This window comes from Xyrauchen texanus, chromosome 42 (genome assembly GCF_025860055.1).
Source record: "Xyrauchen texanus isolate HMW12.3.18 chromosome 42, RBS_HiC_50CHRs, whole genome shotgun sequence".
NCBI lineage: Eukaryota > Metazoa > Chordata > Actinopteri > Cypriniformes > Catostomidae > Xyrauchen > Xyrauchen texanus.
Window position 1 is genome coordinate 31,844,862 of NC_068317.1, and position 21,979 is coordinate 31,866,840.

At 43.0% G+C, this 21,979-nt stretch overlaps 1 protein-coding gene across 4 annotated transcripts in view; it reads right to left on the bottom strand.

The window, feature by feature from the left end:
* Window positions 1-21,120, bottom strand: part of LOC127635186 (keratin-associated protein 5-1-like) — a 505,876-nt gene extending 484,756 nt beyond the window's left edge. For all 4 annotated transcript variants that reach the window (XR_007969444.1, XR_007969442.1, XR_007969443.1 and 1 more), the window contains exon 1: window positions 21,050-21,120. The gene's annotated coding sequence lies outside the window, so the exon portion shown is untranslated. The remainder of the gene's footprint in view (window positions 1-21,049) is intronic.
* Between the last annotated feature and the right edge of the window lie 859 nt (window positions 21,121-21,979).

Sequence of the window (21,979 nt, forward strand, 5' to 3'; positions counted from 1 at the left end):
AAAAGTGTTATTACATAGCTTATAACTACATAATTACATTATAAGAAAGACACATTGATGTAGTAAATATAATGCAACATTCACTCTCATGTGCTCATTAATCATTAGTCATCATATTTACACAGTAATGTTGATGCAGCGGGTGAGGTGAACGCTCACAACGGTTTCTATATCAGAAAGAGTCTCACGCAAGATTTGAGTTGTTCCCTGAATGCACATTTTCCAGTGCTTTCCAAAGACCACATTTGGTCCATTTACTGTCCAATGAGGCTAAGGGAAATGCATTATCCCTGCTGTGCTTTTGTAACTGCTCTAAAGATGTCTGGACTCTGGTATCTATGCTGCTATTTGATGCATTTCATAAAAGAATTGCAATTGATGACATCATGATCCTGTTTTGGACTGTAAACGGGTTCAAGCTGACCCAGTGGAAGAGCCACATATTGCACACACTTCGTTTTTATAGATTTACATCTTGCACTATTTTAGATTATTTATTAAAATATGTTATATTCATTAGCTCATTGGTCATGTGACTTACAACCCTCAAACTACTATAAAAACATCAACTCACATCCATTCGTTTGTCCATTTTTTTTTTACTTGTTGCAAATGTCAATAGCTCCTTGGTCATGTGACCTACTGACCTCAAACAAGGGTCAAAATGTCCACTGAGTACCCTTCTATATTGCACACCCTTTAGTTTGTCCATTTTCATCACATATGATTTTATATGAATTTTGTGAAATTTAAAATTTCAATTGCTGTACTGTTGCTTTAAGAGTACGAAGGTCCTCATTAATATTAATTACGCATCCAGAAGTTCGCCCAGTACGCGAGTACGCCGATGTGACGGGATCACGGTGGGTGGTAAGCTTGCGAAGTAACGAATCATACTATGGTGAAGGGAGGGCTTATGCATATTAATTAGATCACGTGTGTGGACGCTCCAGGAAGTTCACTTACCTATTGAATATTCATGAGCTTTGCTTGCGTAACAGTATCGATCGTTGTGTGCAGGCGGGATGTTTTTGAACTGAATGGATGTTGCCACAGATTCGTGTTTTTTGGGCTTGGATTTCAGCGCGCAAGTGCAAGTATGTTTATAAAACCCCTGTCTGTAATGTATAAGATATGTTTTATTGGTCAACTCAATACATGATGTCTTGTTTTAGTGCTCTTGCAAAAGTACTGTGGTGATGATAACATGGTACAGTGATGCTATCAGATGGTTACATCTTGGTCATTTCATATGCAATGAGGTCCAAAGTGAAAATGCTTCTATTTTGCAGCATGCACTCGATATGACGTCAACAAAACCTGATAGTCATGTTATACAATATAATTTAAAATATACTATAGTGGTGTTCTATACTATACTTTATTTTAAGAATGGGAAATGTCAGAATAATAGTAGAAGGAATTATTTATTTCCGCTTTTATTTCTTTCATCACATTCCCAGTGGGTCAGATGTTTACATACACTTTGTCAGTATTTGGCAGCATTGCCTTTATATTGTTTAACTTGGGTCAAATGTTTTGGGGATCCTTCCACAAGCTTCTCACAATAAGTTGCTGGAATTTTGTCTCGTTCCTCCTTCAGCTTTCAGGCTTCACCCTTTTTCCTCCAAACATAACGATGGTCATTCTGGCCAAACAGATCAGACCAGAGGACATTTCCCCAAAAGTCAGATCTTTGTCCCCATGTGCACTTGCAAACTGTATTCTGGCTCTTTAATGGCGGTTTTGGAGCAGTGGCTTCTTCCTTGCTGAGCAGCCTTTCAGGTGATGTCCATATAGGACTGGTTTTGCTGTGGATCTAGATACTCGTCCACCTGTTTCCTCCAGCATCTTCACAAGGTCCTTTGCTGTTGTTCTGGGATTGATTTGCACTTTTCACACAAACTACGTTCATCTCTAGGAGACAGAATGCATCTCCTTCCTGAGCGGTGTGATGACTGTGTGGTCACATGGTGTTTATACTTGTGTACTATTGCTTGTACAGATGAACGTGGCACCTTCAGGTGTTTGGGAATTGCTCCCAAGGATGAACCAGACTTGTGGAGGTCCACAGTTTTTTCTGAGGTCTTGTCTGATTTCTTTTGATTTTCCCATGATGTCAAGCAAAGAGGCACTGAGATTAAAGATAAGCCTTAAAATACATCCACAGGTACACATCCAATTCAGTACACCTCCTATCATAAGCTAATTGGCTAGTTGGCTAAAGGCTTGACATCATTGTCTGGAATTGTTCAAGCTGTTTAAAGGCACAGATAACTTTTCTGTAAACCGACTCGTGTCATGCACAAAGTAGATTATTTATTATTATTTTAAAGAGTTTGTTTCAATCACAAACAGAAGTGTGCCATTCTCTTGCTTAAGTTCCAGAGCAGCTTACGATGTCAGTCGAGTTCAATGTTGCTCGTGTGTAAGAATGCTGCCTGGTACACTCAAATAATTCTTTATAGGGCAGAATCACCCATCTCAGGTTTCCTGAAGTCCGTCTTTGTGTTTGCTCTTACACAGGTTGCTGTGTTTGCCCAGGAGATGGAAATCTGAGCTCTGGTTGCAGGACAGTTCTTGGCCAAACAAGTTCATGCTGAAAAGCTCGGCTACAAGATCCGAGAGTGTCATTCGAGTGTGATCAACATCTCATGTTCTCACTTGTGTCCGCTGGTCTTTGAGTGAGTTATCTCAGTCCTGCTGCTGTTCAATCAGTACTGGTGTTTGTTGAGTCAAGCATCACTTTTACTACTGGTCAGAGTGATTTGATCAAACTTTCAACACTGAGTAGTAAATGTTCAGTGTGTTAGTGTTACTGCAGTGTTTGTGCTCCAGCCATGACTGATACCAAATATCATGTGTGTATTTGAGGAGAAGTGTACTGTTTCTTTAGGAGGGACTGATCTAGAGACCAGAACATCAGAGAGACTTGTGGGTGAAGCTCTTTTGATTGGGCCTGTAAACAACCACCTAGCAACCAACCAGAACACCCTAGCAACCACAATGAACACAGTAGCAACCATCTAGCAACCACCCAGAACACCCTAGCAACTGTGTAGTAACAATGCCCTAGCAACTTACCCGAATACCCTAGCATCTACCCAGAACACCCTAGCATCCGCATTGAACACCCTAGCAACCACCTAGCAACCACCCAGAACATCAAAGCAACTGCATAGGAATGCCCAAGCAACCAATCTGAATACACTAGCAACTACCCAGAACACCCTAGCAACCACATAGCAATGCCCTAGCAACCAACATGAACACCTTAGCAACCACCTAGAACATTGTAGCAACCGTGTAGCAACAATGCCCTAGCAACTTACCCGAATACCCTAGCAACTACCCAGAACACCCTAGCAACCACATTGAACACCCTAGCAACCACCCAGAACACCAAAGCAACTGCATAGGAATGCCCAAGCAACAAATCTGAATACCCTAGCAACTACCCAGAACACCCTAGCAACCACCTAGCAACCCCCCAGAACACCAAAGCAACTGCATAGGATTGCCCTAGCAACCAAACAGAATACCCTAGCAACTACCCAGAACATCCTAGCAACCACATAGCAATTCCCTAGCAACCAACATGAACACCTTAGCAACCACCTAGAACATTGTAGCAACCACTTAGCAACCAACCTGACTACCCTGTCAACTGCCCAGAACACCCTAGCAAACACATACCAATGCCCTAGTAACCGCCCAGAACACCGTAGCAACCATCAATCATCCACCCAGAACACCCTAACAATTGTGTTGCAGCAGTGCCCTAGCAACCTACATTAACACCCTAGCAACTGCACAGAAATGCCCTAGCAACCAATCTGAATCCAAAGTTTTTAGAGTTGAACGTTTACATTTTTTTAATTCCCTTTTTCTCCCAATTTGGAACGCCCAATTCACACTACTTAGTAGGTCCTCGTGGTGGAACGGTTACTGACCTCAATCCGGGTGGTGGAGGACGAGTCTCAGTTGCCTCCGCTTCTGAGACCGTCAATCGGTGCATCTGATCACGTGACTCGTTGTGCATGACACCGCGGAGACTCACAGCATGTGGAGACTCATGCTACTCTCCACGATCCACACACAACTCACCACACGCCCCATTGAGAGAACCACTAATCACCACCACGAGGAGGTTACCCCATGTGACTCTACCCTCCCTAGCAACCGGCCCAATTTGGTTGCTTAAGAGACCTTCGCTGAGCTAACCAGGCCCTGAACGTTTAATATTAGTTGTGTGTACAGGTGTTTAAATTGGGGTATTTTTATTAATAGCATCAATTAAGCAGATTCAATTCATATCCAGTTTTACTGGCAAGAGAAACTAAAGTGTACATTGTCTATGCATTATTAGACACATCAGACCTGAGGGGTTTCAGCCTCAAGCAGTCTTTCATCAGACAAACCTTGTCAGTTGATTTGTGCCGAAGGTGCTTTGACTTTTTGGCTTCTGTAGGGCGATGTGTTTGTGTGGGGGTGAACTCTCTCTCTCTCATCTGAAGGTCAGCTGTGTTCTGATGAGGGTTTACCACAGGAGTGCTGGACAACAGCTATCAATAATCATTAATAATGCACACGCAGCCTGATAGATAGCCCTGTAGTGAACACAGATGATCCTGCCAGTGTTTAGTGGTGAATGCTGGGCTGCATCAGTGCATTCAATGCAAGAAACACCTGAGCAGAGGCTTCTCGATTGACAAAGAGACACATTTTAAGTGAACGCACTTTACTCTGACTGGCTTAGGCTCATTTGCATTAATGGTCATGAAACAGCCAATGAGTGCAGCACATGACAACAGTCAATCCATTCATTCTGTATCAGTCCGTATTATATTTCTGATTTCTCAGTCTTGAGCTCTTCTGTCTTTCTTTCTGTCCATCTTTTATCTGACTTTGGGTTTGTCTATTCATCCTTCCCTCCTTGTTTCTTTATTTGCTTCCTTCCTTCCTCCCCTCCCTCCCTTCCTCCCTCCCTCCTCCTCCCTCCCTCCCTTCCTTCCTTCCTTTCTTCCTTGTTTTCTTAATTTCTTATTTCCTTTCCTTCATTGTTTCAATATTTACTTCCTCCCTTGTTTCCTTGTGTTTTTCCTTCTTTCTTTCTTACCTTCTTTTCTTCCTTGTTTTCATCTTTGCTTTCTTCCTTTATCAGTGGAACTGAGTGAATAGATTATACACTGATGACCTAGGTGACCCAGGTGTGTGTGTGTGTGTGTGTGTGTGTACACACCAGCACCTGTAGATCTGAATGTGTGTGCATGAGAGGTTATATTCACAGAAACACACACACTCTCAGGAGCGTGTCCCATGAATGTTTAATAAATGCAAATGAGGCTGATCTTAATCATTCCGTCAGTCTTTTATGCAGCAGAAATCTTTCATTCAGAGGAAGTGTAGGAACGCTGTGAAATATTGTTTATTTCAAGTCAAGTCAAGTCAAGTGGTTTTTATTGTCGTTTCAACCATATACAGTTAGTACAGTACACAGCAAAACGAGACAACGTTCCTCCAGGACCATGGTGCTACATAAAAACAACAAAGGACCAACATAGGACCACATGAGACTACACAACGAAATAAAATACCTATATAAACTACCTATATATACCTATATAAAGTGCACGTGCAAACATGTGCAAAAAGTACAGGACAGTACAACAAATTACTGACAATGAACAGGACAATAGACAGTGCAGCGCCGACCAGTACTCAGTAGTGCAAAAAGATGACAGTTTCTAAAAATGTAAACATAACATACTATGAGATAATGTTCTATGCACATAGCAGTTATTGGAGTAGCAGACAGTTATAAAGTGACAGTTATTAAAGTGACAAACTCAGGACACGTGTGTGTCAAACCAGTCTCTGAGTATTGAGGAGTCTGATGGCTTGGGGAAGAAGCTGTTACACAGTCTGGCCGTGAGGGCCCGAATGCTTCGGTACCTCTTGCCAGACGGGAGGAGGGTAAAGAGTTTGTGTGAGGGGTGTGTGGGGTCGATCCACAATGCTGGTTGCTTTGTGGATACAGTGTTTTTTGAAAATGTCTTTGATGGAGGGAAGAGAGACCCCAATGATCTTCTCAGCTGTCCTCACTATCCTCTGCAGGGCTTTGCGGTCCGAAACGGTGCAAGTCCCAAACCAGGCAGTGATGCAGCTGCTCAGGATGCTCTCAATAGTCCCTCTATAGAATGTAGTGAGGATGGTGGGTGGGAGATGTGCTTTCCTCAGCCTTCGAAGAAAGTAGAGACGCTGCTGGGCTTTCTTGGTGATAGAGCTGGTGTTGAGGGACCAGGTGAGGTTCTCCGCCAGGTGAACACCAAGAAATTTGGTGCTCTTGATGATCTCCACAGAGGAGCCGTCGATGTTCAGCGGAGTGTGTTCACCTTGTGCTCTCCTAAAGTCAACAACCATCTCTTTTGTTTTGTCGACATTCAGGGACAGGTTGTTGGCTCTACACCAGTTCGTCAGCCGCTGCACCTCCTCTCTGTATGCTGACTCGTTGTTCTTGCTGATGAGACCCACCACGGTCGTGTCATCGGCGAACTTGATGATGTGATTCGAGCTGTGCATTGCTGCACAGTCGTGGAGTCAGCAGAGTGAACAGCAGTGGACTGAGCACACAGCCCTGGGGGCCCCAGTGCTCAGTGTGGTGGTGGTGGAGATGCTGTTCCCGATCCGGACTGACTGAGGTCTCCCAGTCAGGAAGTCCAGGATCCAGTTGCAGAGGGAGGTGTCCAGGCCCAGCAGGTTCAGCTTTCCAATCAGGTGCTGGGGAATGATTGTGTTGAATGCTGAGCTGAAATCTATGAACAGCATTCGAACGTATGAGTCCTTATTGTCTAGGTGGGTGAGGGCCAGATGGAGGGTTGTGGTGATGGCATCGTCCGCTGAACGGTTTGAACGATACGCAAACTGCAGTGGGTCTAGTGAGGGGGCAGCTGGGTCTTAATCTGCCTCATGACGAGCCTCTCGAAGCACTTCATGATGATGGGTGTAAGTGCGACGGGACGGTAGTCGTTGAGGCAGGACACTGAAGACTTCTTTGGCATGGGGATGATGGTGGTGGCCTTGAAGCACGTTGGAACAACGGCGCTGCTCAGAGAGATGTTGAAGATGTCGGTAAGAACATCTGCTAGCTGGTCTGCACATCCTCTGAGCACTCTGCCAGGAATGTTGTCTGGTCCAGCAGCCTTCCGTGGGTTGACTCTACGTAGAGTTTTCCTCACATCTGCCGTGGTAAGACAGAGCACCTGGTCGTTGGGAGGAGGGGTGGACTTCCTCGCCATCACGTCGTTCTGCACTTCAAACTGAGCGTAGAAGTCGCTCAGCGCATCTGGAAGGGAGGCATCTTTGTCACAGGCAACTGATGTTGTCCTGTAGTTGGTGATGGCCTGGATGCCCTGCCACATGCCCGCGTGTCACCGCTGTCCTGGAAGTGACTGTGGATTCTCTGGGCGTGCGCGCTTTGCCTCTCTGATTGCCCGTGACAGTTTGGCCCTAGCTGTTCTTAGGGCTGCCTTATCGCCTGCTCTGAAGGCGGAGTCTTGGGACCTCAGCAGCGTGCACACCTCCGCAGTCATCCACGGCTTCTGGTTGGAGCGTGTGGTGATGGTCTTGGAGAAAGTGACATCATCAATGCACTTGCTGATGTAGCTGGTCACTGATGCTGTGTATTCCTCCAAGTTGGTAGAATCGCCATATGTTGCAGCCTCCCTGAACATGTGCCAGTCAGTACACTCAAAACAGTCCTGAAGAGCAGAGATGGCTCCTGCTGGCCAGGTTTTCACCTGCTTCTGAAGCGGTTTTGTGCGCCTGACTAGCGGTCTGTATGCTGGAATTAACATAACAGAAATGTGGTCTGAGTAGCCGAGGTGGGGCGGGGCTCCGCCTGCACGCGCCTGGGATGTTTGTGTAAACAAGATCAAGCTGCTTCAGCCTCTCGTTGCAAAGTCCACATACTGATGGAATTTAGGGAGCACTGTCTTGAGATTTGCATGGTTGAAATCTCCGGCGACAATAAACAGTCCGTCGGGGTGAGCGTTCTGCAGTTCAGCTCATAGCCCCATACAGTTCACAGAGCGCTTCCTTAGCGTTAGCGCTGGGGAATGTAAACTCGGTTATGCAAACAGTGGTGAATTCCCGTGGTAGATAAAAAGGTCTGCATCTAACAGTCACAAGCTCCAACAGCTGATGAACAGTAACTAGAGACTAGCATAGAGTTCTTGCACCATTCCGTGTTGATGTAAACACACAAGCCACCACCGCGAGTCTTACCGCAGAGAGCTGTATTTCTGTCGGCACGAAACGCAGGCGAGCCCGCTCTAGCTGAATGGCGGCATCCGAACTCTGTCGCTGAGCCACGTCTCCGTGAAAACAAAGACGCAGCAGTCTCTAAACTCACGCTACGTAGCCTGCTGGAGTCAGATATAGTCCAGTTTATTGTCCAGGGAGCAAACATTTGAGAGCAGGATAGACGGGAGAGCCGGCCGGCTAGGGTTTGTTTTAGCCTAGCATGGACCCCGCGCCTCTTTCCGCGCTTCGCTCTCGCGACACCGCTCACGACGCCCTCTCCCGGTCACCGGCATCAGGCGACGCCGAGGGCTGGAGGCCTGGTCTCCGCAGCAAGCCGAGTACGCGTAGCGCCTCCTGCAGGTCATCATGCAGCTTGGTTTTTGCATGAGTCTTATATTTGAGTAGTGTCTGGCGATGGTAGACACGAACACTGGTTGCTCCGATGTCCATGTGTTGCAAAAGTCGGGCTTTTTTAACAAAAATAGCACCATTGTGGATCCGGAGTGGCCGCTGCGTGCTACCGCGCCGCCATCTTGGATAAAAAATAAATAAATAAATTTCGTCTGGACGTTTTTAAGCATTATAAATGTACTACAAGTTTGCATGTTTCTCCAGCTGTAGAGTCATTTTGAAATCTAATATTAGTGTGGTTTTGTTTTAGTGACCCTACGTTAAATATGTAAATATGAGCTTGTAGTTCCAGATGTCTAACGTTCCCATCAGTGTCAGATAAAACAGTGTTAGATGCACGATGGTACATGACTTGTGCATCAGGATTTACTTTAATTACATTTGCCATCATTACGGTGTTTAATCTGAGCATCAGATGTTCATGATGTAATCTCTCAATGCTGAGATGGTTTGTGATTAGCGGCTGACCCGCTCTACCACCTGAGCCACAGCCGCCCCGTTTGTGAATAAGGAATTTCTGTGGAATGTCATTCCTTATTTTCTTCCTTGTTACTTTATATCCTTCCTTCCTTTCTTCCATCCATCCTTCCTTTCTTCGAAATTCCTCCCTCCATCCCTCCCTTCCTTCCTTTCTTCCTTCTGTTTCCTTCCTTGTTTCCTTCCTTCGAAATTCCTTCATGCCGCCCTCCCTTCCTTCCTTCCTTCTTTCCTTCCTTTGAAATTCCTCCCTCCCTTCCTTCCTTCCTTCCTTCCTTCCTTTCTTCCATCCATCCTTCCTTTCTTCGAAATTCCTCCCTCCATCCCTCCCTTCCTTCCTTTCTTCCTTCTATTTCCTTCCCTTCCTATTCCTTCATCCCTCCCTTCCTTCCTTCCTTCCTTCTTTCCTTCCTTTGAAATCCTCCCTCCCTCCCTCCCTTCCTTTCTTCCATCCATCCTTCCTTTCTTCGAAATTCCTCCATCCATCCCTTCCTTCATTCCTTCCTTTCTTCCATCCATCCTTCCTTTCTTCAACATTCCTCCCTCCATCCCTCTCTCCCTTCCTTCCTTCCTTTCTTCCTTCTGTTTCCTTCCTTGTTTCCTTCCTTCAAAATTCCTCCATCCCTCCCTCCCTTCATTCCTTCCTTTCTTCCATCCATCCTTCCTTCCTTCAAAATTCCTTCCTCCCTCCCTCCCTCCCTTCATTCCTTCCTTTCTTCCATCCATCCTTCCTTTCTTCGAAATTCCTCCCTCCATTCCTCCCTTCCTTTCTTTCTTCTGTTTCCTTCCTTCAAAATTCCTCCCTCCCTCCCTCCCTTCATTCCTTCCTTTCTTCCATCCATCCTTCCTTTCTTCAAAATTCCTCCCTCCGTTCCTCCCTTCTTTCCTTCTGTTTCCTTCCTTCCTTCGTTCGAAATTCCTCCCTCCCTCCGTCCTTTCCTTCCTTCCTCCCTTCCTTCAAAATTCCTTCCTTTCTTCCTTCCTTCTATTTCCTTCCTTGTTTCCTTCCTCCATCCATCCCTCCCTCCGTCCTTTCATTCCTCCCTTCCTTTGAAATTCCTCCCTCTCTCCCTCCCTTCCACAAACACTACTGTGTGTATCAGTGTAATTATTAACCTAAAGCCACGTCCACACTAATACATTTTATTTTGAAAACGCACTGATCACATGTTAACATAGAGATTTACCGCTCTTTTAATGTCATCACAGTCTAAAATAACATTCAAACCCAGTTCAGTGTCTTCTCACTGGCAAACATAATGTTGTGTGCCCTCTAATGTAGAAACACCAACATGTTTGTGTCATAAAGGTCAGATAATGATTCTGATGGCATAAGTTCATAAGCTTTGATGACAGGTGTCAAACATCACCAGATCATTTTCCACATTCACATGCAGTCGTTTTCACTCACATGCTAGAGACCTACTTTTACATTGTTGCATGCTGTTTTGACATTTGACCGATAAAATAACATTTCAGTGATAATTTGTCTTTAATAATGAAGCATCTGTTTATTAAAAGCATAAAGATGCTTGAAGTCATGATATGTTGTGAATAGAGTCGCATTGCCGTGTTTCACAACTTGGCATGGTTTCTCAAAACGTACTGCTTAAAGGGACAGTCACCCAAAAGTGAAAATTCTTTCATCGTTTACTCACCCTCATGACATCCCAGATGTGTGTGTCTTTCTTTCTACAGCAGAACACAAATGAGATTTTTAGAAGAATATCTCAGCTGTTGGTCCATACAATGCAAGTGAATGGTGACCAGAACTTTGAAGCTTCACAAAGCACATAAATGCAGCATAAAAGTAATCCATACGACTCCAGTGTTTTAATCCATGCCTTCTGAAGTGATATGATGGGTGTGTGAGTCTGTGTGTGAGAAACAGATCAATATTTAAGTCCTTTTTACTATAAATCCCCACCTTTGACCAGACCCTACCAGGTTGGCGGTTCACTTAGGAGAAAACAAGGTATATTTATAATGACGGTTATAAATAATTTTCATACCAGCAAAATCCCAGTTGTGTAAACAAACAGTCATTTGTGAAGCTCAGTGGTAAAGACGCTGGCTACCACCTTTGGAGTTCGCTAGTTCGAATCTCAGGGCATGCTGAGTGACTCCAGCCAGGTCTCCTTAGCAACCAAATCATCGCGGTTACTAGGTAGGGTAGAGTCACATGGGGTAACCTCCTCGTGATCGCTATAATGTGGTTCGCTCTCGCATGGTGAGTTGTGCGTTGATGCCGCGGTGGATGGCGTGAAGCCTCCACACGTGGCATGTTTCCATGGCAACGCGCTCAACAAGCCACGCGATAAGATGTGCGGGTTGACGTGGAGGCAGCTGGGATTTGTCTGTAAACGATTACTCGTGTCATGCACAAAGTAGATGTCCTAAATGACTAGCCAAAAACTATAGTTTGCTTAAAAAATGAGTTTTAATGATTTCAGCCTAAGTGTGTGTAAACTTCCGACTTGAACTGTAATTACAAATAGATTAAAATTTGTAGCATTAAAAACAAGCTCTTGAAAGTATGTTGAGATGTAAGTGCATATTTATTATGCAAGTTGTTTACAATGCAGACTTAAATAATAATAAATACATGTATTATTCCATGCCGAACACAAATCATCAAATTAATAAATAACTTCTTGTATTATAGCTTAGAAGCTGGACATATAGTCAATGCAATCAACTCAAAACAGATGCTTTTGAATTTGTTTACAATTTAGAAGTGTTCCAATTATAGCTTAAGAAACATTATTATTTACAGAATTATGATTATTATTTTAGGGCTTCTCCCTTAGAGATGAGGTGAGGAGCTCGGAGTAGAGCCGCGGCTCCTTTGCGTCGAAAGGAGTCAGTTGAGGTGGTTTGGGCATCTGGTAAGGATGCCCCCTTGGTGCCTCCCTAGGGAGGTGTTTCAGGCACGTCCAGCTGGGAGGAGGCCTCGGGGAAGACCCAGGATTAGGTGGAGAGATTACATCTCCACACTGGCCTGGGAACGCCTCGGGGTCCCCCAGTCAGAGCTGGTTAATGTGGCTCGGGATAGGGAAGTTTAGGGCCCCCTGCTGGAGCTGCTGCCCCCACAACCCGACTTGGAATGTGACACTATCTCCATCCTGGAGGATGGTCTCTGATTACAAAGTGGACCAATCACAACTGCTGTGGTTTGCGTCGATGCATCGTGTTGTTGCATGTTTGGAAAGGTGCTCGTCAAGCTATGATGCAGACGGCTAAACCGACCTTTATTCTGGTAATATTTGTTTGGGGCCCCCTGCTGGAGTTGCTGCCCCCGCGACCCGACTAAAATGTGACACTACCTCCATCCTGGAGGATGGTCTCTGATTACAAAGTGGACCAATCACAACTGCTGTGGTTTGCGTCGATGCATCGTGTTGTTGCATGTTTGGAAAGGTGCTTGTCAAGCTATGATGCGGATGGCTAAACCGACCTTTATTCTGGTAATATAATTTGTAATGAAGAAACAAGACTTTTGCACCCCCACTGTATCAGACATCTTATTTGAGCAATCCGACCATCGACCGGACGTACAGTGTCTAGGGAGGTCATGCAACGTATGCAAGCTCCTGCGCACGCTTTGAAATATCCATCCTCAAACTTTCACACAAGATGAAGCAACGTCTGAGAAATCTATCCGTGCTGATCCTGATCTTCAGCTTCATCTCCAGACGAGAGTGCACAAAGTTCATGTCTATTATGTCGATAGAGTCAGGAATGTTTTTGTTTGCCTTAGTTAACATCCTGTATGATTTTATTCTGCCATCTGATATAGCGTGGCATCATGCGGATGCCCGTCACCTGTGGATACCTTTCATTGTGTTCTCTAATGAGGGAAAATGTCTTTTACTATAGATGCTCGGTTCAATGGGTTATCTCATTATTCTGCTGCTTTTGAATGTCATAATGGCCATTAGACACGCCCACTGTTCAATTGTGTGTTCGTGCTGTTTGTTTGAGACATGATGCATCATAAGAGCTTCATTTCAGCATTTTATAAGAGTTCAGACTTGTTTCACTCTCGTCTAAAAGCTGAATTTTCTTATTTTATTTCATTTGAAAAGAGGAGAAGCTGTAAATGTTAATAGGAGTGGTTGCTTTTCCGAGATGTCACATAACATCATATATATCATACTGAGGATTAAGCGAAAGCAGTTTAACACACCGTAGTTACTCCCGGAGAATGCATCGTAATACCATGTTTTTGTACATGTAACATGGCAAAACCATTTTTGGGCATGGCAATACCATGTTATTGTACATGTAACATGGCAATACCATTTTTGGGCATGGTAATACCATGTTATTGTACATGTACCATGGCAATACCATTTTTGGGCATGGTAATACCATGTTATTGTACATGTAACATGGCAAAACCATTTTTGGGCATGGTAACACCATGTTATTGTACATGTACCATGGCAATTCCATTTTTGGGCATGGCAATACCATGTTATTGTACATGTACCATGGCAATTCCATTTTTGGGCATGGTAATACCATGTTATTGTACATGTACCATGGCAATTCCATTTTTGGGCATGGCAATACCATGTTATTGTACATGTACCATGGCAATTCCATTTTTGGGCATGGTAACACCATGTTATTGTACATGTACCATGGCAATTCCATTTTTGGGCATGGCAATACCATGTTATTGTACATGTACCATGGCAATTCCATTTTTGGGCATGGTAATACCATGTTATTGTACATGTACCACGGCAAAACCAATTCTGGGCATGGTAACACCATGTTATTGTACATGTACCATGGAAATTCCATTTTTGGGCATGGTAACACCATGTTATTGCACATGTACCATGGCAATTCCATTTTTGGGCATGGTAACACCATGTTATTGTACATGTACCATGGCAAAACCAATTTTGGGCATGGTAACACCATGTTATTGTACATGTACCATGGCAATTCCATTTTTGGGCATGGTAATACCATGTTATTGTACATGAACCATGGCAATTCCATTTTTGGGCATGGTAATACCATGTTATTGTACATGTACCATGGCAATTCCATTTTTGGACATGGTAACACCATGTTATTGTACATGAACCATGGCAAAACCAATTTTGGGCATGGTAACACCATGTTATTGTACATGTACCATGGCAATTCCATTTTTGGGCATAGTAATACCATGTTATTGTACATGTACCATGGCAATTCCATTTTTGGGCATGGTAATACCATGTTATTGTACATGTACCATGGCAAAACCAATTTTGGGCATGGTAACACCATGTTATTGTACATGTACCATGGCAATTCCATTTTTGGGCATGGTAATACCATGTTATTGTACATGTACCATGGCAAAACCAATTTTGGGCATGGTAACACCATGTTATTGTACATGTACCATGGCAATTCCATTTTTGGGCATGGTAACACCATGTTATTGTACATGTACCATGGCGATACCATTTTTGGGCATGGTAGTACCATGGCAAAACCATTTTTGGGCATGGTAATACCATGTTATTGTACATGTACAATGGCAATTCCATTTTTGGGCATGGTAACACCATGTTATTATACATGTACCATGGCAAAACCATTTTTGGGCATAGTAGTACCATGGCAAAACCATTTTTGGGCATGGTAACACCATGTCATTGTACATGTACCATGGCAAAACCATTTTTGGGCATGGTAGTACCATGGAAAAACCATTTTTGGGCATGGTAACACCATGTTATTGTACATGTACCATGGCAAAACCATTTTTGGGCATGGTAGTACCATGGCAAAACCATTTTTGGGCATGGTAACACCATGTTATTGTACATGTACCATGGCAAAACCATTTTTGGGCATGGTAGTACCATGGCAATTCCATTTTTGGGCATGGTAACACCATGTTTTTGTACATGTACTATGGCAAAACCATTTTTGGGCATGGTAATACCATAGCATTCTTTAAAGTAGCATGAAGTACTATGTAATGTATACACAATATATACACCATAGTATATAAATATGATCACCTTGCAGTACCACTGTTTTATGGTACACAATAATACTGTTTTGTGTGCATATAGACTGTCTTGATGGAAATCTCTCTGGTCAGTGAATTTCACTGGCAGCTTTAGTCTTTTAAGGTCTCTTGTGACATCAGCAGAACTCTCAATGTTCCATAAAAAATGTGGTTTTGAATAACACAAACACGTAAGCCCCTCAAACTTGCGCCGCTGTCCTGCATTGATTATGTGTGCTGTATTTCAGGGGATTGTTAAGGATTCATATCGCATGCAGAATATTCTACTGTTTGTTTCTGAGTACAAAACACATCTCACAAGTGACTGCACATCAGGCAGGCTCCGGGCTTGTGTTTTTGCGTGTTTGAGAATTTCAGAGCTCATGCATGTTTCATTTGCATCTCATCAGTCGAACCAACTCCGAACCGGCACTAGCTCTAGCTCTGAACCAGCACCTGGTTCTTGTTGGTGGAAAAGGGTGTCTGACCTGAATAATAACTTATTAGCAAGTCCATTCACATGGAAAGCTGCATCCATCTGCATCTGCGTTGGTCAGGCAACGATTGAAATCCAAACGGCAACTGAATAATTTTTGCTACTAAAGAAGTGATTTCAATTCTGTATGATATAAGCTGTCGTGAATGCACGCAGAAATGTACAGGTAAACAAGAGTACATACTGTGCAGTATAGCACACATACAATTAGTCACTGAGATAAACACAGACTCACGTGAGGACGGAAAAGCGAAAAGGTCATGGTGAAAGAGAACGTTTCATTCATGAGATTAACCCGAAACTGATCTATATCTTATTTACATCACAATATATATCATCTCGCTTTTAGTGAATGACTTATCCTCCAGTGTGCTGTCTGTCTGCACTGGTCTCAGAACAGATTTGCAACTGTCTGTCTGTCTGTCTGTCTGTCTATCTATCTGTCTATCTCTGTCTGTCTGTCTATCTGTCTGTCTGTCTGTCTGTCTTTATATACAGACACACAGTAATATAATCATAACCACATCTGTAATTTATGGCCCATGGGGCAATGGTACATGCTACGCCATGCATGCATGATAAAGGCTTGGGCTGAATGCCTCATTGTTATGCATGAATCATGTTAAATAATGCATCCGGACATCACCGATGGCAATATGCATTAAAATAATCACGCATGTGTTTGTTCCACTGTGGACTGTCTATGAATGCATGAGTTTCCAGGTATTTCAATGTAACTGCAGACAGAAGACACCCTGTGGACGCATTTAGTTCGCTCCCATGTTCTCCTTGAATTTATCCAGATGAGCATCAAGGATATGGACTCTGAGGGACGTCCTACAACCCATTGTGCCGTAGTTCTTCCCCAGAGTCTCAACCAGCACCACATCGTTTTCGGCCTTGTGATTGCCCAGGAAGCCTCATCATCACACTTCAAGGCGTCCAGCAAGGTCGTGATATGTATCCGTAACGGGAGCCAGCTGGTAGAGAGCTGTGCAGTGTGTAAACCTCACTCTCCTGACCTCAAGAGGTGCACTAGCGACTGACGCTAGAGGCTGTAGCCTTTAGCCTCCTTGTTAGAGCACCCGCCTCCCACGCCGGTTCGAGTCCCGTTCGGAGCGGAGCAACAAGGACCGGTTACATATCCACTCAGGCAGCTGGAACTAAACTGGACCAGCGGGCTTAAGGCCCCTGTATTTATACCACTATTTATATTATTGGAAAGTTCAAGAAAGTTCTAGAAGATACTCCAAGTTTATTTAAAGAGACACACACACACTCAAAATCAGCGTGTTGTTGATTCCACCCAAAAAGAGGTGTTTATAACATGATATAATAAATGATCCGTGGGGTATTATGAGCTGAAACTTCACGGACACATTCTCGGGACACCTGAGACTCATATTACATCTTGTAGAAAGGTGCATAATAGATCTCCTTTAATGTTAATAATAATCTAAAATATTTCTACAATTATTTCTGATGAAATAATGAGTCTAGAAAGAGTGCACATGCTAGCATCTCCTAGCGAAGTGCTAAAACATGCTAAAAACATGCTAAACATCATGCTAACACATGTTAGCATCGCCTAGCGAAGTGCTAAAACATGCTAAAAATGTGCTAACATCATGCAAACACATGCTAGCATCACCTAGCGAAGTGTTAAAACATGCTAAAAACGTGCTAGCATCAGGCTAACACATGCTAGCATCAACTAGCGAAGTGTTAAAACAAGCTAAAAATGTTCAAACACATGCTAATATCACCTAGCGAAGTGTTAAAACATGCTAAAAATGTGCTATCAACATGCTAACACATGTTAGCATCTCCTAGTGAAGTGTTAAAACATGCTAAAAATGTGCTATCAACATGCTAACACATGCTAGCATCTCCTAGCGAAGTGCTAAAACATGCTAAAAACGTGCTAACATCATGCTAACACATGCTATCATCGCCTAGCGTAGTGTTAAAACAAGCTAAAAACGTGTTAACACATGCTAATATCACCTAGCGAAGTGTTAAAACATGCTAATAATGTGCTAACAACATGTCAACACATGTTAGCATCTCCTAGCGAAGTGCTAAAACATGTTAAAAACGTGCTAATATCATGTTAACACATGCTAGCATCTCCTAGCGAAGTGTTAAAACATGCTCAAAACGTGCTAGCATCATGCTAACACATGCTAGCATCAACTTGCGAAGTGCGATTACAAGCTAAAAACATGATAACACATGCTAGAATCACCAAACGAAGTGTTAAAATATGCTAAAAATTTGTTAACAACATGCTAACACATGCTAGCATCTCATAGCGAAGTGTTAAAACATGATAAAACGTGCTAACATCATGCTAACACATGCTAACATCGCCTAGCATAGTGTTAAAACATGCTAAAAACGTGGTAGTATCAGGCTAACACATGCTAGCATCAACTAGCGAAGTGCTAAAAAAAGCTAAAAACGTGTTAACACATGCTAGTGTCACCTTGCAAAGTGTTAAAACATGTTAAAAACGTGCTAATATCCTGTTAACACATGCTAGCATCACCTTACGAAGTGTTAAAACATGCTAAAAATGTGATGACAACATGTGAACACATGCTAGCATTGCCTAGTGAAGTGCTAAAACATGCTAAAAACGTGCTATCATCAGGCTAACATATGTTAGCATCAACTAGCGAAGTGTTAAAACATGCTAAAAATGTGTTAACACATTCTAGTATCACCTAGCAAAGTGCTAAAATATACTAAAAATGCCTAGTATCCTGATAACACATGCTAGCATCGCCTAGCAACGTACTAAAACATGTTAGCATCATGCTAACACAAACATAACACCTACAGGCTACCATCATGAAAAACACATGCTAGCAACATTCTATGACCATTATTTTAGTGCTTAGCAACAAGTTAGAAAATGCTATTTAACGCATTTTGCCACGGCAAGCACCACTCACATTTTCTTCAGGAAATGTACCTATCTAGTTAGGCATGTAATTTAACCCATGGAGACCCAGCGTAGCTGACTCTGATCTGATCCACAACAACAAATTTGGAGGGAAAAAAATGAAATCTGAAGTCACACAACAGACCACTCAAAGCAGGATGTGCTCCATAAAAAGAGCCGCTTCCTAAAAACATGTTTGAAGAGGGAAAATGAAAAGATATCACCACGGTTGGGTCTCTGAGGGTTACAGAGATCTGCATGATGTATTGAGATTACTCCAGACCGTATCATTAGTTTAATTATCTGTTTATATTTGCAGATTGGTTTTGTTTGGTCTTGTTTAGTTTGGTTTGGACTGGTCTTGTTTTGTTTGGTTTTGTCTTGTTTTGTTTGGTCTTATTTAGTTTGGTTTGGACTGGTCTTGTTTTGTTTGGTCTTGTTTAGTTTGGTTTGGACTGGTCTTGTTTTGTTTGGTCTTGTTTAGTTTGGTTTGAACTGGTCTCATTTTGTTTGGATTTGTCTTGTTTTGTTTGGTCTTGTTTAGTTTGGTTTGGTCTGGTCTCATTTTGTTTGGATTTGTCTTGTTTTGTTTGGTCTTGTTTAGTTTGGTTTGGACTGGTCTTGTTTTGTTTGGTTTTGTCTTGTTTTGTTTGGTCTTGTTTAGTTTGGTTTGGACTGGTCTTGTTTTGTTTGGTTTTGTCTTGTTTTGTTTGGTCTTATTTAGTTTGGTTTGGTCTGGTCTCATTTTGTTTGGATTTGTCTTGTTTTGTTTGGTCTCATTTAGTTTGGTTTGGTCTGGTCTCATTTTGTTTGGTTTTGTCTTGTTTTGTTTGGTCTTGTTTAGTTTGGTTTGGTCTGGTCTTGTTTTGTTTGGTCTTGTTTAGTTTGGTTTGGACTGGTCTTGTTTTGTTTGGTCTTGTTTAGTTTGGTTTGAACTGGTCTCATTTTGTTTGGATTTGTCTTGTTTTGTTTGGTCTTGTTTAGTTTGGTTTGGTCTGGTCTCATTTTGTTTGGATTTGTCTTGTTTTGTTTGGTCTTGTTTAGTTTGGTTTGGACTGGTCTTGTTTTGTTTGGTTTTGTCTTGTTTTGTTTGGTCTTGTTTAGTTTGGTTTGGACTGGTCTTGTTTTGTTTGGTTTTGTCTTGTTTTGTTTGGTCTTGTTTAGTTTGGTTTGGTCTGGTCTCATTTTGTTTGTTTTTGTCTAGTTTGGTTTTGTTTGATTTGTCTCCGATCATTCACACTCTTCAAGTGACTTTTGGTCACTTTGTTGCTGTCATTGTACAGTACATGTTGCATCAAACGTAGATAATCTGACTTTGCAACAAAGATGAAAATGTGCAATTTTCTCAGTCGGTTTCTCGAAAATCTCGATAATCTTGAATGCAAGCACTGAGTTTGCTGTCATTTCCGATTTACACTTTACACAACATGAACTTCACCTCATATCATACCAGCAAACACACACAAGAGAACGTGCGGGGCTGCAGTCCAGGTCCGTGGCATCCTCTCTAGCGGGCAGGATTTATTATTCACTGCGATATGAACCTGCGTGAGCCTCTGATGGGCAGAGATGGCATATAACATCACTGGACCAGCGAGCCATACATCAGAAAGAGCTCATCATTCCTGCCATTGAGTGGAAGATGTGGGACGAGCGTCTGAACACCCAATATCTCGAAAAGCCTTCGGCTAAAGGAAACCCTCACATTTTGCTCATTAGTGAGTTATGTTTCATTTAGATTAGAGTTACTGGAAAATCTGTCCATTTTATTGTGTGAAACGACATAATCTCTGTTAAATTCTCAGCTCATTCGCACAGCTCCTCGTGGACACAGCCAGATTCATTGCAGGTAATTAATATGCATATTAATTAACGTATAAGGTTGTGCTGCTAATTTATGAGGCTTATGTTGCTCTGGCAGCACATGAGATGAAGGTTTTAGGGAAATCCAGTTTGGCTGGATTATATTTCATCTCCCCTGCTGAGGAGCTCAAACTTAATTACATATGTGATTAAAGATTTAAAGGCAACATGAAATAATTATGTGACGTATTTCCTAATGAAATGTCACGTGGAATTGATTGGATGGTGTAAAGTGTCTCTTTATGACAGAGGGCTTGATGATGTCATCGGAAAGGATTTCTGTCTGTTTGGATTTCTTCTATGCTACCTTTATGTCCTTTTTGGAGCTTAAAAGTTCTGGTCAACGAATAAGAAGGAAATATAAACATTATCTTGAAGTTGTTTTTTGTGAATGGTGTTTTAGAAAGTAACTTTAATGTAAATTAAGTATCCAGGGCATGCTGAGTGACTCCAGCCGTGTCTCCTTAGCAACCAAATTGGCCCGGTTGCTAGGGAGGGTAGAGTCACATGGGGTAACCTCCTCGTGGTCGCTATAATGTGGTTCTCGCTCTCGGTGGGGCGTGTGGTGAGTGACTCCAGTCAGGTCTCCTTAGCAACCAAATTGTCCCGGTTGCTAGGGAGGGATGAGTCACATGGGGTAACCTCCTCGTGGTCGCTACAATGTGGTTCTCACTCTCGGTGGGGCGTGTGGTGAGTGACTCCAGCCGGGTCTCCTTAGCAACCAAATTGGCCCGGTTGCTAGGGAGGGTAGAGTCACATGGGGTAACCTCCTCGTGGTCGCTATAATGTGGTTCTCGCTCTCGGTGGGGCATGTGGCGAGTCGTGCGTGGATGCCACGGAGAATAGCGTGAAGCCTCCACACATGCTCCATCTCCATGGTAACGCTGTAAAATACATATGCCAAATTTCATATGTATTCTGCATTTCTGAAGTGGTTTGCCAAGTCAGTCAAATCATTTTTAAAAATGATTAAAATGAATTAGAAAGAAGTAAAATGATGCAGTGCAATCAGTCAGTAAATGCAGTTAAACTGACGTGTTTTCAGCTATAATGATACATTTCTAGATTAATTAAAGTGTCAGATTCGATTAGCATTAGCATGTCATGCATGCCTGAGACGGGCAGCGTGCCATTCTAGATAAATCACTGTCACTCGCCGTGCTGACACGGCACATTGTGTTGTCATGTAGAGTCAGTCTGAAGAATAATGCATCCGCTTGCAGAACTGAACAAACCCGCTCGCTCCAGAACCAACATCAGCCGCGACTGCGCGGGACTAAACATCTGTGCTGTCTCTCATTGTGAGAGACAATTAAAGTTATGTTTGACCCGCTCCACCAGGGTATCCCTTTGGGACACTCCACATTTGGTTGATGCAGTTAAAAAGGCTCTGGGGGAAAAGGAGAGCGCACCAGTTTTTAACCACCCTCATGTTGTTCCAAACCCA